The 15,456-nt window shown below is 42.0% G+C and overlaps 1 protein-coding gene across 1 annotated transcript in view; it reads left to right on the forward strand.

Moving 5' to 3' along the window:
- LOC126474498 (zinc carboxypeptidase-like) overlaps positions 1-15,456 on the forward strand; it is a 96,958-nt gene that overhangs the window by 45,047 nt on the left and 36,455 nt on the right. The gene's annotated exons all lie outside the window — the stretch shown is intronic.

Genomic DNA, 15,456 nt, shown 5'->3' on the forward strand with positions numbered 1-15,456 from the left:
TTTTGTGAGCTCCTCTCAGATGCGCAGATTTGTGTGAAGCCTTGCCTTGTCATGAAGAAAAAAGCAATTGATTTGAATTTTGTGGCGACGAACGAGGTGAAGTCGTTTCTTCAATTTCCTAAGTGTAGGATATTACATTTCTTATTTGGTCGTTGCACCATGAGGGAGGATATCAAACAGAATAACCTCTTCAGAGTCCCAGAAACCGTCGCGATGACTCTACTGGCTGGCGGTGCGGCTTTGTACTTTCTTTTCGGAAGTAGCCTTGTTTCTGATTCCATGTGACGAACACATGCTTCATCGCCTGTGACGAAGTTACAAAAAAATGTCACGATCAGCCACGTAGCGCGCAAGCAACTCGGCAAAATGGTCCTTTGTTGCTCTTTATGGTCTTCTGTTAGGCCGCGAGGAGCCCATCCAGCGCATGCCTTAGAGTACCCCAACTGCTGGACGAGTGTGTCAGCGTTATCGACAGACACGTCCAGTTGTGAAGCGAGCTGTCTGGTGGTTATCTATCGATCACCTCGCATGAAAGTGTCTTCATGTTCCAACACAGCAGGAGTTACAGCTGTGTGCGGCGTACCGACACGCAGGAGATCTAACATGTTTGCACGACCTTGTTGTGCCTATGACGGACGTTTCGCCCAGCGACTCGCCTTGCTTTGTTCACTGTCAGGTCTCCGTAGACATTCTGCAAGCACCTACGAATATCTGCGATGCACTGGTTTTCACTTAGAAGGAAGTCAATGACAGCTCCCGACATGGAACGCGCCTCCATTATAGACGACATCCTTAAGGTAATGTATGGCGCCCCCACCTGTCGGAACTTCATGAAACGGAAATTTTCAATATGCCTCACAAGAAAGTCCGTAATTTTTCAGCTGAAGTTGGCCGAGAAAAAAAAATGTTGCATTACTCATTGAACGCTCCTCTTATAATAGCAATCAACTCTCGTAACATTCAAGTGTCATAATTTACACAATATGAAATGGAAGTGTGCGGTCAAAATTATCTGTAATTCACAGATTACTACGATTGTGAAAACAGCTGCAAACGATACCTATACGAATGTATAAATGAAGGGAGGTTTTTTTTCGGTCGTTTCCGCCCTTATTCGACAAGGTTTTTTTTTCTGTTCATGTTTAATTCTTGGTGGAGGGTCCCTCCCTTTAGTCTTACTCATATTCCTATGCTCTGTCGGATCTAACTGTGAAATCGTGAGCCGTGTCGAATTTGTTGTCGACAGCTGGTTGGTCAACATGCTGCAATGTTGCTGGCCACGCCATTAAGCCAAACCTCTTGAGGAAGCCTCCACTGAAAAGTACTCTGTGTTCAAAGTGGTAGTTTATAATTTCTATAATTCCTTGCAATTTTCGAGGCTCTTTAGTTACCATTCTACTTTACCCTCCTAAAATTAGCTGTCATATTTGGGGATATATGTAAAAATATCAGATCTTCTACAGTTCTTTTTTTCCTTTCAAATAAATTAAAAACAATCGGATGTGAAGTGCAACGATTACCTGAAATATATTTGCAGTAAAGGATGATGATAAAAAGTCCATAATAGTCGCGGTTGTATGTTAATCACTGCTGCTATAATCGACGACTTGGATTGGCAATGGTTCCGCTCACACGTAAAGCCAATTGTTCGTGTCTTACTGTTCATATGTTTTCAAGTTTCTGTACGTGAGACTGAAACATATTGCGCAGTTCTTGGAAGATTTTGCAGAGTGGAGAGATACACTTGTAGAGTATCTCTTATCTTAAAAGCATTTTCTACCTTTTTTCTGATAACGGCACAGACAAGACATACGAGAAATTTACCAAAGCAGATCTACTGTAACACTTGTGACCATACTTCAGATCATCGGAATTCCTTTGGAGAGTGTAATGTTCTCAGTGGTCTGTGCACGATAGTGCATGGTACCAGTACGTTCCAAAAAGCCTCTTGCGAAAATACTTTTGCTGTTTTTCAGGGGAGCATATCTCGGGTTCCATTAATCACACAGATAAGAAGTCAAGTGTTTTGAATAGCCCTTGCCTTAGTGACCGTTTGTATACCAGTCGAAAGAACGGGTATACTGTAGCTATACTACACTACACATTACACACATCCACCAGACCAGGAAAATCGAGCAAATCGTTTGTCTCTTTTGCACTAGGTGTGGTCAAGTGTGGACCTAAGCTGGCTTATTAAAGCACCGTTCGTTCATGGGTGATTCCTTACAAAAGCCCGAAAAACTATGAATTTTGGGTTCCAAAAGAACCAATTGTGGTGATGGCGACTTCCGTAATTTTTATTCAGTGCAAATCGATATTTTTATCATATGTTCTTAAGATGATATTTTCTAGAAAACTTGAAACGTTGTTCGATATTATTACCCGTTACACAGTTTCATAGCTCTGTACTTATGCATGAGAAATATGCACATAACATGCGGTCTGAGAAGTACAGGCTATATAGTTTTAACTCACATAGTGAACACCTGGCAAAGGTTCTATGCTCATCAAGAGTATTCAAAAATTGCCAAACTATGTTTTAATCATCATTTCTTCACCAATAAAACTTTATGACACACTGTCTATGTGTAATGGTACTGCAGTGACAAACAATGGGCTGAAAAGAGCTTAAAATGACAGTAAAAAATTGTGTATGAGAGGGAATGCTGCATGTTCAGTAACACATTTCTAATAACATTTTTACCCTTTCACTACACAAATTATAGGCAGGACATTTTCGAGGAATTGTCATCGATGAGCAAAGTATCCAGAAAAAAATGTAGCACAAACGATTTTGTGGTAATCTTATATTATACGTACTTATTTGCTGTTTATACGTGTCAAAATACTATTACCCTATAGAATTCGTTTTATATGAGCAGCACGCGCTGCTGTAGCAGAGTAAATAAGAGAGCCAGCGAATAAAGGCGAATTTTTGATCTTTAAAAGAGCACCAAAACGTTTGGCAAGCAAACACACTCGCGTTTTTTTGCGCTGGTAGAATGTAGCAGAGAGATAGTGATGGTGAAAGAGTGGGGAGGCAGTGCCAGTGGAAGAAAAGAGAGAGCAGACAATGATGGGAGGAGAGAAAGAGTGGCAGTGAAAGAGGAAGAGAGATGGATGAAGACAACAGGTGGGGGCCACAGAGAGACTACAACAGCAGTGAGACTTCAGACTCAGTGGAAGCTATTACGGATTATTTTTTAATGGTAGTTGTGTCCCGCAAACTTTATTCCAGTACTCACAGCCTGTCAAAGTTGGATTTTTCACTTACTGTTACAAACTCACATTACAATTCACCGTCGATTTATTGACAAATGTTTGATTATCAGGTTTTCATAATACATTTCCCATTATACTGATTCCTAAAAGTAATGTTCTTGCTCCCTGCATGTGACAACCACCGCAGCTGCCAAAACTACAACAGAACATCCTAACAGTTTTACCTTTTCATTGCTGGAATAGATTTCGTTTCCCTTTGCTGAGGGTCGAGGATTGTAGGAGAGCTCTGTAGCCTTCAAGCTACGAAATGACGTAACGTCCTTTGAAAGAATCGGCTGAACTCTTATACAACATTCATTTAGATTGGTGAGGAGACCTCATATTCATTAGAGCAATATTTTAGAAGTGGTTGTGCGCTGGTTTGGCACAGCGTCGCTAAAATTATACCTTCTACAGCGGTTACCAAAGAAACACCTTACATGGGAAAATGTAGATTATTATTTAACAATGATATATGATGCAACAAACAAAACATAAAGCTTTTATAGCCATGTTTTCTCCGCCGCAGTATTAAGAGGCTAGGTCTACAAGATCAATCACGGCGATGAAATGACTGATAAAAAGTCAAGGAAAATCTGCCACCATACGGAGTATAATTTTATCTTTAAGCTGTGCAAAAAATTGAAGGTCTGGTTTTGCAACGTTCTAAACTTTGCATTCCCAAAAGATGCTCGAAAAACTGTACCTTTTTGTAAATATTTGTGCTTAGTGCAATTTAACGGCTAATGCTTTTGATGGCTACACTGAACCCAGAGGACGTGTTACATTCAGTGATACGTCACCCTGATACTGCTCGTGAATTTCTACGTGACTGCTTTCTTATGGTCGCCTCCTCGAAGTTTCTTGAAGCTGTGGACTTGCTGTGTCGTGCCATCGACTCTCGTCGTGTGACTTCGTTAGAGTTTCCAGGGGGTCGAGAGTTATAGAGTCTTCATGCTACGAAATGACGTAACTTCCTTTTAAAGAACTCCTTTGTACTCGTATTTTGTTCCTCTCATATTGGGTGAACAGATCTCACATTAACTCAAACAACATTTTCGAAATTAATGTCGTAACATCACATAAAATAGTAGCATTTCTCTTCTGCTCTTTTCAACGGTTTTCGGGCGTTGAGATAGTAGGCCGCGCCTCAGTTGCGTTCAGTCCGTCGTCTCCGTCTCATGTCGCGTCAGGTTGTGAGGTTCTGCTTTGATTGAGCAAAGTACTGCCTCTCCTTCCTTGACGATTCGGGAACATGTGCCCCTGCTCATAAAATTATCAGTTACACAGATTTCAACTCCTTCTTTAAAAAAGCAATCCTAAAATATACCAGTGCGAGGCAAGACCGGTAATTCATTTTATACCCATTTTATACCCATTTTCAGTCCATTTTTCCGCTATTGTAGACTTGTTGGGCTGATGTGGCGCTCATGTTCGATACATCGATTTTCAGTTATGCTGATCGTTTCTCTAATATAAATTTTTTCGCATTCACACAAAACTTAGTACACACCCGCCTTTTTGAGAACCGTGTCGTCTTTCACTGTCCCTAATAACTCGTGTTTTAGTTGGTAGGCGAAAAAGTAGAGCTACGTGGTGTTTTCGCAATATTCTTCCAGTTTTTGACGACACATTTCCAGCAAACGCTATGAAAGTGGTCTTCTCATCGCCTTCTTTTCGTCCTGCGTGTCGTTTTTGGAGTTCTTCCTTCCAAGGGCCGTCCGAATCTATCGGACGCTGTATCCACTCTCGTGGAAGACGGATACCAGGTGCCACAGTTCTACCGTCAGACTTTGTTAATCTGAAATTGAGTATGTCCTGTGTAATAGAGTGTTGAACAACATGGACACTATCTTCCAACTAAGCAAGGAATGGAAGATAATACTAAGCTCTACCAAAGCAGAACATAACATCTGTATGCGAGATGCGACAGGCGGGCGTAAGGCATCTGAGACTTTTGTCCACCTCCCCCCTCACACACACACACACATACGCCAGCCCCACCACGGAGAACGGAGCGGGGCCCACGAGACCCATCTCTGGACAGGCAGGTGTAGATACCGCCAGAATGCGGGAGAAATTTCATTGCATCGCTGCCAACTTGTGACTGGTTTCTCGACGAAATATCGTGGACGTTCTACGATTGGAACTGGCAGTATATCCAAGACTCCTCGAAGCAGTTTGTAAACCGAGGGGTCAAAAGTCATGGGATAGTTCTTAATGCATTGTCTATAGCGTCAGACCTCCTTTAGACGGAGTAGTGCATCAGCTCGACGTCGTATGGACTCAACAAGTCGTTGGAAGTCCTCTGCAGAAATACTGAGCCACGCTGCCTCTATAGGCGTCCATAGCGTTGCCAGTGCAGGACTTTGTGCACCATTTGACATCTCGATTATGTCCCATAAATTTTCGATGAGACTCAGGTCGGGCAATCTGGATGGCCAAACCATTCACTCGAATTTTCCAGAATGCTCCTCAAACCAATCACTAACAACTGTGGCATGGCGACATGGGCATAAAAATTCCATCGTTGTTTGGGAAAATGAATCCATGAATGGCTGCAAATAGTCTCCATGTAGCAGAACATAACAATTTCGAGTCAATGATCGGTTCAATTTGACAAGAGGGCCCAGTCCATTCAATGCAAACACAGCCTATACCATTATGGAGACACCACCAGCTTGCACAGTGGCGTGTTGAAAATATGGGTCCGTGGTTTCGAGGTGTCTGCACCATCAGCTTTTACCAACAGAAACCGGGTCTCATTTGACCACGTCAAGGCTTTCCAATCGTCTAGGGTCCGACTGCTATGATCGATAGCTGAGCAGAGGCGCTGCAGGTGATGTACCGTAGCAAACGCAATCGAGTCGGTTGTCCGTTACTATACTTCGTGGTGATGGGTAATTTCTCAGATTACGTATTTTCGGCACATTCTTGACACTGTTGATCTCCGAATATTAAAATCCCAAATGATATCCGAAACTGAATGTCCCATGCGTCTAGCTCCAACTATCATTCCGCGTTAAAAGTCTATTAATTCTCATCGTGCGGCCGTAATCGCGACGGAAACCTTTTCACACGAATCATCTGAGTACAAATGACAGCTCTGCTAATGCACTGCTCTTTTATACCTTGTGTACACGATGCTACTGCCATCTCCGTTTCTGCATATCGGTATCCATGACTTAAAACCTAAGTACATTCCAGAACAGCCTCACATCACAACCTTTGCTGTCTTTTGGCAGTCAGTGATATTATTGCTATGACTCAAGATAAATACGCAGATACTCGTTTAAGTGTCCTAGTTCTCAGTAGAACAGTCACAGATAAATCTTAACTTTGCTCCGTAGCTTAGCGCAAGAATTCTTAGCATTTGTCAGAATGGCTGACTTGCAGGAACTGAACTGAAGTGGACTGAACTGTCTGACTTCAGAATGAAAAATGTGTGAGCGTTTGTGGTGCATCGTCTTTTCTACCTGACGGCAGAAGGATTTCCCTTTGCGCCACTGATAGGTGAAAGCAGTGTAGTCCCTGGTTGACAGCATTCCCTTTGGTGACTGGAAACAACGTCAGCGAACGGGCATAACACGGTAATGAAAGTGGCGGAGAAGCAGATAGTGGTTCGGATAGGTGAGTGCAATCTGGACCCCACGGAATTGAGAGGCGCCAGGCGAGAGGTGGTGCCTGAGTCGCGGTGGCCAGGTTGCATCCGTGGCGTACCTCTTAAGACTAGTACACTACAAAATCTCGACTGACCAATACGATACGTCTCCTATAGGAATTTTTGGGCTACCCCATGTCTCCTAAATGGCATTTGCGACCATGTACGGATACTAGTCAGTCCAAACCCCTTTTTCCATAGTTCGAATGTCTGGTGATGGCGTTCCTGCTCTTTTGCAAATCTCTCCTCTTTGTGGCATAATCTGAGCAGAGCTGCATGGTGCTTTTCTTTCTGTACACCACAGTGAGTAAGTGGGATCATAAGGTGTGGTCATTCACCAACTGCCATCGTGTGTCACCACACACTAAAGAGAACCGGGTAAGACATTATACAGGGTGGGGAAAATAAAAGTGGTTCGAATGAGTGGATACGATAGGACGTGAATGTATGTATACAACAACACACCGTCAGGCGCACACCTGTATACGCGCACCCCGTGACACATTTACATAATCTTCCACCCGACAGAGTTGTTAGCAGAGGTCAGACTAGTCGCGGCCATAGCTACCCACCCAGATCACGTGATCTGTCAGTGTGCGATACTTTGTGTGAGGAGCCCTCAAGTCTTAGGTGCATCGCAACAACCCTCACAGTCTTCAAGAACTGCAGCAGAACATTTTGGATGAGACTGCAGCAATTGCAGCAGTCCAGTTTCGATCTGCCTTTAGCATCTTGCTGCCCAGGGCCCATAAGTGCCAAGAGATGAACGGTATTCACTTTCAACATGTGCTGTAGTCAGGCTAGTACTGTATTTCCTTTGCTCTGCTGTGTTCTTTGTACCCTGGAACTCTCTTCTCTGAGGCACTTTTATTTGCCTCGCCCTTGAAAGACTTCGGTAATTAATGAGACTGCAAATTTGGATAACTATTTTATATGCAGTGCAATGGAAACGGTATTTATTTATTTATTTTATGAAACATCAGTCTCCTGACTGGCTTGATGTGACCCACCACGAATTCCTCCTTTCTGACAACCTTTTCTCCTCAGTTACACGGACGGAAAAAAAAGTCGCAACATCAAGGAGTTACTATCAAACTCCACTGCACTAGAGTCTGTGTAGGGCCCTGGCAATAGGGATGCGAGAAACTGAAAAGTCCTTATGCGACATTGCACGAAGAGTTGTCAGGAATGTAGGCACTGAACGTGTTAGCAGACAGCGGTGATCACGAGAATGTACAGTCGCAAGAAGACCGGTCTCCGGATGGCCACGTGGCACTACCGAGAGGGAAGACAATTGTATTCGGCGTATCGCTGTGGCGTTTCGTAACTGCAGCAGCAATTCAGGAAGCGGTTGGCAACACAGTGACACAACGAACTGCTCTAAATCGAATTTCCAGCATGTGGGAGTAGCTATGGGTCAGCAAGTTATGTTAAACAGTAAAACGAAAAACCAGTCCACAGTTTCAAATTTTACTTTTTTTTATTCAGTCGATGACTAGTTCCGGACCAAGATCCATTTTCAAATCGTGGTAACTTAGTCAAAAATAATAGATTTCAGCTATCAGTCGTCCTTTTTAAATTTTTTTGGCAGATCTAGATTTCAGCTAGAAACTAGCCATTCTCAATGCGCTATCATTTTTTATCGATCTATGTAATTCCTGTTGTCGGGCTTCATACACAGTTCATTGAATGTTCAAGACGCGAAAACCATGTCAAAAATGTGCAAAGAACTGTTACAGGGCATACACATAACATATCTGTGTGGCTGTAACTGTGAGCTAAATGTAGCTGTACCATCAGTTTTAAACTATGCTACTGCCTTTTTGTTGCTAGATGTACAATACTGACAGCACCAAATTTAGAAACTACGTAACCATCCATTTTCAGCAAATCCAAAGAGATCTGCAAAATAACAAATACAGTTTCGTACAGAGAGATATTTAATAAACGTCTGTGCATCAAATGTTCCCTGTGAGTACTCCAAGGAATGGCCACTTTCGATTGATATTTACAGTAAATGTTCATGTCCTATATTCCCCAGTCGGATACAGATTTTTCCATATTTTGTGTTTAAAGTTATCTGTGAAGACCTTCTTGTTCATCTGTAATGGCTTGTTGTTTTTTCAAGAGTAGTGTATGTTCCTCCTTCTTGGCAAGTTTCCAATTTCTTTTGGGTGTGCACAACACATTAATCTCACTTAAAGCAGTTATTTCTTTAGTATGGAACGATTTAAATATGTTCCATACATTTGTTCTTTTTCTTGAAACCGGTAGACAACATTACTTGTTGCAACCAATACTGATACAGGAGTTCTTTTCTTTTTCTTGAATCCTGCAGACAACATTATTTGTAGCAACTAGTCCTGATTCAGAAATTTTTTACTTGATGGCATGGTGTAGAACATTGTCCTGAATTGAAAAAATGTATTTCTCCAGCTTTAATATAACACTTTATGGGAGTTCGTGTTAAGAATTTCCACACAATTTACAGATAAATAATTAGAATTATAGGCAGGTAAAACATAGTTTGTAATCTTTTCTTAGTCTTGGAGGTTTGCCTGTACACCGGTCAACATTCATACATTCTTACTGACCCACTAGACACATTTCAGAAAACTTTTAAACACAACACAGCAACTATTCAGTTAGATATCCTAAAATCTAAACCACGTTGAACCAATTGGCACAGAGTACAGTGTAGCACATTGTAAACACTGTTTACTTTCGCCAAGGAAGACATAAGTTTTACATTGACGCAGACCAAATCCCTTCATAAAATCAGTAATGCGGTTATCGAATTCTTTGCTTTTTTCGGGGCATATGATTTGACACACAAATTTGTTATACGAGTACATCTTCATTGTACAGCTCATCCATGTTAAACTGATTCCTGGTAGTTTCTTGAGCACTCAAGCCATGGTCCGATGTTAGCAGCCTGTGTGCGTGCGTGGGCCTCGAAAGCTAGATGACAGCTTCTCATCAATTCATACAGCGTAAATTTATTATGTACATAGAACGAGCTACGATTGCAAGTGGTAGAGCAGGGGTCAAAGATCATACCTTCACAGTAAATGACGGAACTGGGGTATGTAGAACAAACTACTGTTGTAACGTCTTTGGGGATCTAGACATCGAACTACGAGAATAAAATGGAGAGGTCGAACTACAAGAACAAGACGGCGGAGCAGGGGCAGAGGTCGAAGTAAAACAACAAAATGTCGGAGCAAGGGGTCAGATTTCGATCTACGAGAACAGGATGAGCGAGCGTGAATGCAGCAAACAGTGCCCCTTACAACATTCTGTGTGCAAACATGCGTGTGTCTGTGTGTACGTGCATATACTGGCACGCATCCTGCAACTCTCCTTATAACAGCCTACCTGCCGAAGTCCGAGGAATGGCGGGAGGGCGTCCTTTGCTCCAAATACCCGCTTCAGTCCTACTCTTTCACCCAGAATATTAATCTGGGACTGCCGGCCGCGGTGGTCTCGCGGTTCTAGGCGCGCAGTCCGGAACCGTGGGACTTCTACGGTCGCAGATTCGAATCCTGCCTCGGGCATGGATGTGTATGATGTCCTTAGGTTAGTTAGGTTTAAGTAGTTCTAAGTTCTAGGGGACTGATAACCACAGCAGTTGAGTCCCATAGTGCTCAGAGCCATTCACTAATCTGGGACTTTAACTTTTGTTTCCGTCTATAGTTCGACTATAGCTTAAACACTACTGCCTTTACCTTTCCAAAAGCCAAACTGATCGTCATATAAGAGAACCTCAGTTTTCTTTCCCAGTCTTTTGTATTTTATTCTTGTCAGAAACTTCGATGTATGGTGTTTACGGCTTATTGTGAGATAGTTCTCGCACTTATCTGTCCTTGATGTCTTCGGGATTGTGTGGATGATGTTTTTCGGGAAGTCTGACGCTACGTCTCCGTTCTCATAGATTCTACACACCAACTTGAATAGCCGTTTGGTTGCCACTTTTCTCAATCGTTTTAGAAATTTCGATGGAATGGTGTTTATTCCTCATATCTTATTTGAGGGCAAGTCTTCCAAAGCTATATTAAACCCATATCCTGATACTGGATCTTGTGTCGACTACCATTTTTCTTCTGTCACGTTGTTAGACAAATTCTCCCATCTGCTCTCTTTTTTGGGTTTGACAGTGGACTTACCATTGGACTCTTAAATGTCGACAGCCTCGCTTTTTAATTTCAATGAAGCTTCTTTCGACTTTTCTGTAAGCTGCCACAGTGCTTCGAGGAACCATCTACTTTCCAATTTCTACTTTTCCAGCAGTCTTCTCTCCACTTCCTATTTACTTAAATCCTAATCGAGTAGTATTATTGTATTCTTGTCCTTCCATGGGCACTGTTATATATCATTCTTTCGCCAATAAATTCAAGCATCCCTTCTTGCTTCTTCGAAGTTATCTTCGATGTACTTATATTTGTCTTTCCAGCTTTTAAGATATTCTCTTTTAGAGATGTGCATTTCTTTTCAATCGAGGCACCTACTGTGGTAGTCATCATCGCAGTATCCATCGTTTTAGATAACTTCCAACGCATCTCATCGTTTCTCAGTACTTCAGTGTCCCACTTCCTTCTACTCTGATTGTTTAGGACGATTCTCTTAAGCTCCAGTCTATTCATCATTAATACTAAATTGTGATATGAGTCGATATGGGCTCCTAAGTATCTCTTACAATCCTTGATTCCAGAAACTTTGTCTGCCAACGATGTAATGCATCTAGAATCCTCCTGTATCTCCAAGGCCTTTCCCCAGTATACCTCCTCTTCTTGTCGTTTGTGTACAGTGTAATCGCTATTACCAACTGAAATTTATAGATAGATTCAATTAGTCTTTCTCCTCTTTCATTCGTACTACCAAGCCCATGCCCTCCCTTAACTCCTTCTGCTATTGCTTTCACTACTACCGTTTTCTAATCTTCCTTGATTATTATTTCCCTTACATATTGAGTTATCCGTTCAACAGTCCCTTATACTTTATCTTTTCATCTCCTCCTTGTAAAGTTGGTATGTGTACCTGAACTTCTGTTGTCGCTGTTGGCTTGCTGTCGATTCTGATGAGATCAAGCCTATCACTTAACTGTTTACAGTAACTCACTGTTTGCTATACCTTCCTTTCCATAACAAATCCTACTTCCTTTATACCATTTTCAGCTTAGCTGATATTACGCTGTATTCGTCTGACCAGAGATCCCTATTTTCCTTCCATTTCACTTCAGTTACCCTACTGAATCTAGACTGAAGGTCTGTATTTTCCAGCGACCCTACCACTTTCATACTTCTGATACTCCGCGCTCTGACTCGCAGAATATTGTCCTTTCGTTGATTACTCAATTTTTTTCTCGGAGTTACGTCTCTCTTGACAGTACTCGTCCCACAGATCCGAAAGGAGCTAAAGGCCAGTTCACACCGGCCGTCATGTCACTTCACGTCACGGTACTGCCACATCAGGTGCACTCAATCTCCGTCTCGTCGTTTCAAGTCAGTTCGCTTATCTCAGTACTGAACGATGAAATGGAGGTTTTGAGTGAGACAAGAGATAGAAGTATAATATCGGAATTGAGGAACTAGTGACAATATGGTTTATGGCCAAAGCAGACTTCATAACGTATGTCAGTGATCAGTTTTCTGTGGTAAAGTGCTGAGAAGTGAACAACATTTCAAAACACCGACATTTATTTGTAAGCGAACATATATACACATAAACATATAAAACAATATTTATAAAGGAATCAAGAGACCCTCTTTACATTACGCATTATGTTCTTTTTTTTCTTACATGTCTAATAATACCATAAATAACTGAAATTTTCTCCTACATTAGAGCTGACTTTTTCACTTAAATATATAATAAAGATTTCTCAGTTCTTTACGTAAAATCTAAACAATTTCTCGCTTTCAAACATCGAATCGCTTGTGCCAGAACACTTAACGGAAAAAGACATCCAACTCGCAATGGTATACTTGGAATTCGGAGGGAAAGCAAAGCGCAATAATGAAATAAAGATTAAGAAGCCACAAAAGGAGAAAATCCAATACTACAACATGTGTAACCGCGGCGAAAATACGTTAACCTCCCATATTAGCAGACGACGTGACCGTCAAAGCTTTTTTCTCGAGATATCTTGACGTGACGTGACGTGACGTGACGTGACGGTCCATTGACGGCCTGTGTGAATGCCGTATTTTAAACGCATTGTGAAATGCTTTGTCGTGTCACGACGTGACGGCTAGTGTGAACTGGCCATAATCCAGAAGCTTTTGCTAATGGAGAGATCATCATTACACTTTTTCAAATACAGGCCACATATTCTGTAGATATACATTATGTGTCTTTAATGCATTGGTTTCCATTGCATTCTTCATCGTCATCACTTTGTTCGTTGCTTATTCATCCGCCTTTAAGGTGCAGTTCTCCACCCTTAGCGCTGTACGTTGCCCTGAAACTCTCTCTGCTCCTCCATTCCTTTCGAGAACGCATCTAGCAGAACTTCGTCACTCGTTTCATCAGAAATCTTCGACCGCCATTGCTGATGATTCTTATTCAAATTTTAACCAGTTAATGAGTTGGAACGCACGATCCAGGGTGTTTTCATTACTAGTCAAAGACATGAGGGTAGCCTAGAGATGATAAAAAGATAATGACATAGAGGAATGTTTTCCTGTGTTTTATTTAATTCAAAACATGTTTGCATTGGAAAGTCATTAACAATCGCAAAGATGACCGTTTAAGTTACAACCAACCCTTTTTATCACTTTGAAGCTTTGACGTGCAGCGATACATTTCCAAGGTGAAGTTAGCCATTAGAAGATGCAGGTACCTGGCAACTCAAGTTCCGAAGGAGTCCATGAAGAACTGTTGGTGAATACAGTTATGTTAGACATAATAAGCAGTAACAGTTTGGTCTGTCGGCTGTTTTCCTTGGGAGACGAGGTTCTTAATAGCTTCCAAGTCGTGCATCGGGCTTTACTTGTTGGACCGCGGTGGAGAAGCTAACACACGCTTCAGCGATAGGATATAGTCAGCCTCTGGGCCACATGGGTCCACGGTTTGGACTCAGTCTGATAGTAGTTTTCCCGAGGTTTCAGCTTGACCTTCTCGTATAGCATAATGCTCAGTGCACTGTCTTCCGAGATAATTTTTCGTCAGTAAACTTATTTAATACCTGTGGTCTAGCCGAACCTTCCCCCCTTTCGGCATCCAAGTTAGAATAAAAGGCTTGGGCGTCCTAGGGTTAAAAGGACGGAGCAAGTGCTGAAGCGTCAGTCACCTCGACTCACTCTGAAGACGGTATTCAGCCGAAATATTAGAAGAAGAAGTTGAATTTATGCGGCTGCACGACCGAAATTTTATCGAACTAAGTTTTCATGATTCACAGACAAGTGGCATACGCGATTTCCCTTCCTTAGGTCATGCTGACAACTGCGCTGTCAGGAAGGGCACTCTTCCAGAAAGTTGTATAAAAAATAAAATCTGACAAATCCTGAAAAGTGGAGACCATACTAGACGGAGTGAACACTGAGAAATAGAAAAAGTAGAAGGTCCTGAGTGCAGACCCATGAGAAGTTTAGCGAAGACTACTGGCTTCCAATGACCAAACCGTTGGGTAACGTGTTGCTTACTCGTCGCGACTATTCCATCAATAAATACAGTGGTTTTAGCTCGAAAGTACGACTGCAAGTGAACAACGTAGTCATTCCTACTGCCGCTCAGATAACATTAAACGTTCTGCTACCATCATAGGATCATTTCACATAAGCTCTCTCTCAGGTATAATTAAACATTCTGCTGCCATCACAGGCTCATTTGACATAATCTTTCGCTCAGGTACCACTAAGCGTTCTGCTGCCATCGAAGGATCATTTCACATAATCTCTCACTCGCTCGTCTTAATTTTCTCGTATTTAAATAATAATTATTATATTTTATTTCGTTCTGTTGAGCGAGAAATGACTATTGGACGGATAATACGTAAAAGTTTCAGCACAATTTGACATTCAATTCCGGTCTATCTCATTAAGTGAGCCTCTTTTTTCTGTTCAAATGGTTCAAATGGCTCTGAGCACTATGGGACTTAACTTCTGAGGTCATCAGTCCCCTAGAACTTAGACCTACTTAAACCTAACTAACCTAAGGACATCACAAACACCCATGCCCGAGGCAGGATTCGAACCTGCGACCGTAGCGGTAGCGCAGTTCCACACTGTAGCGCCTAAAACCGCACGGCCACGTCTGTTTGTTTGAGTCCATCCACGATACTTATTTTTGTAGCTTTCTAATCTCATTGGTCGTAAATTTTTTTAGTAGCTCGATCACAATCACATTGATGAACGAAGAGTCCAATGTTAATTACACCTGCAAGTGCGAGAGAAAACTGATGATTGGCTTTCGGTCAGCAATTGAAGTTGAAGGGCGGTGCCCGTGTCAATTGGTGCACAGGACGATGGGTGGGGACTTATTACAACGGTACTTCTTTAGCTCTTAACATGCGATCAATTTGACATTACTATATA

This window comes from Schistocerca serialis, chromosome 4 (assembly GCF_023864345.2).
Source record: "Schistocerca serialis cubense isolate TAMUIC-IGC-003099 chromosome 4, iqSchSeri2.2, whole genome shotgun sequence".
NCBI lineage: Eukaryota > Metazoa > Arthropoda > Insecta > Orthoptera > Acrididae > Schistocerca > Schistocerca serialis.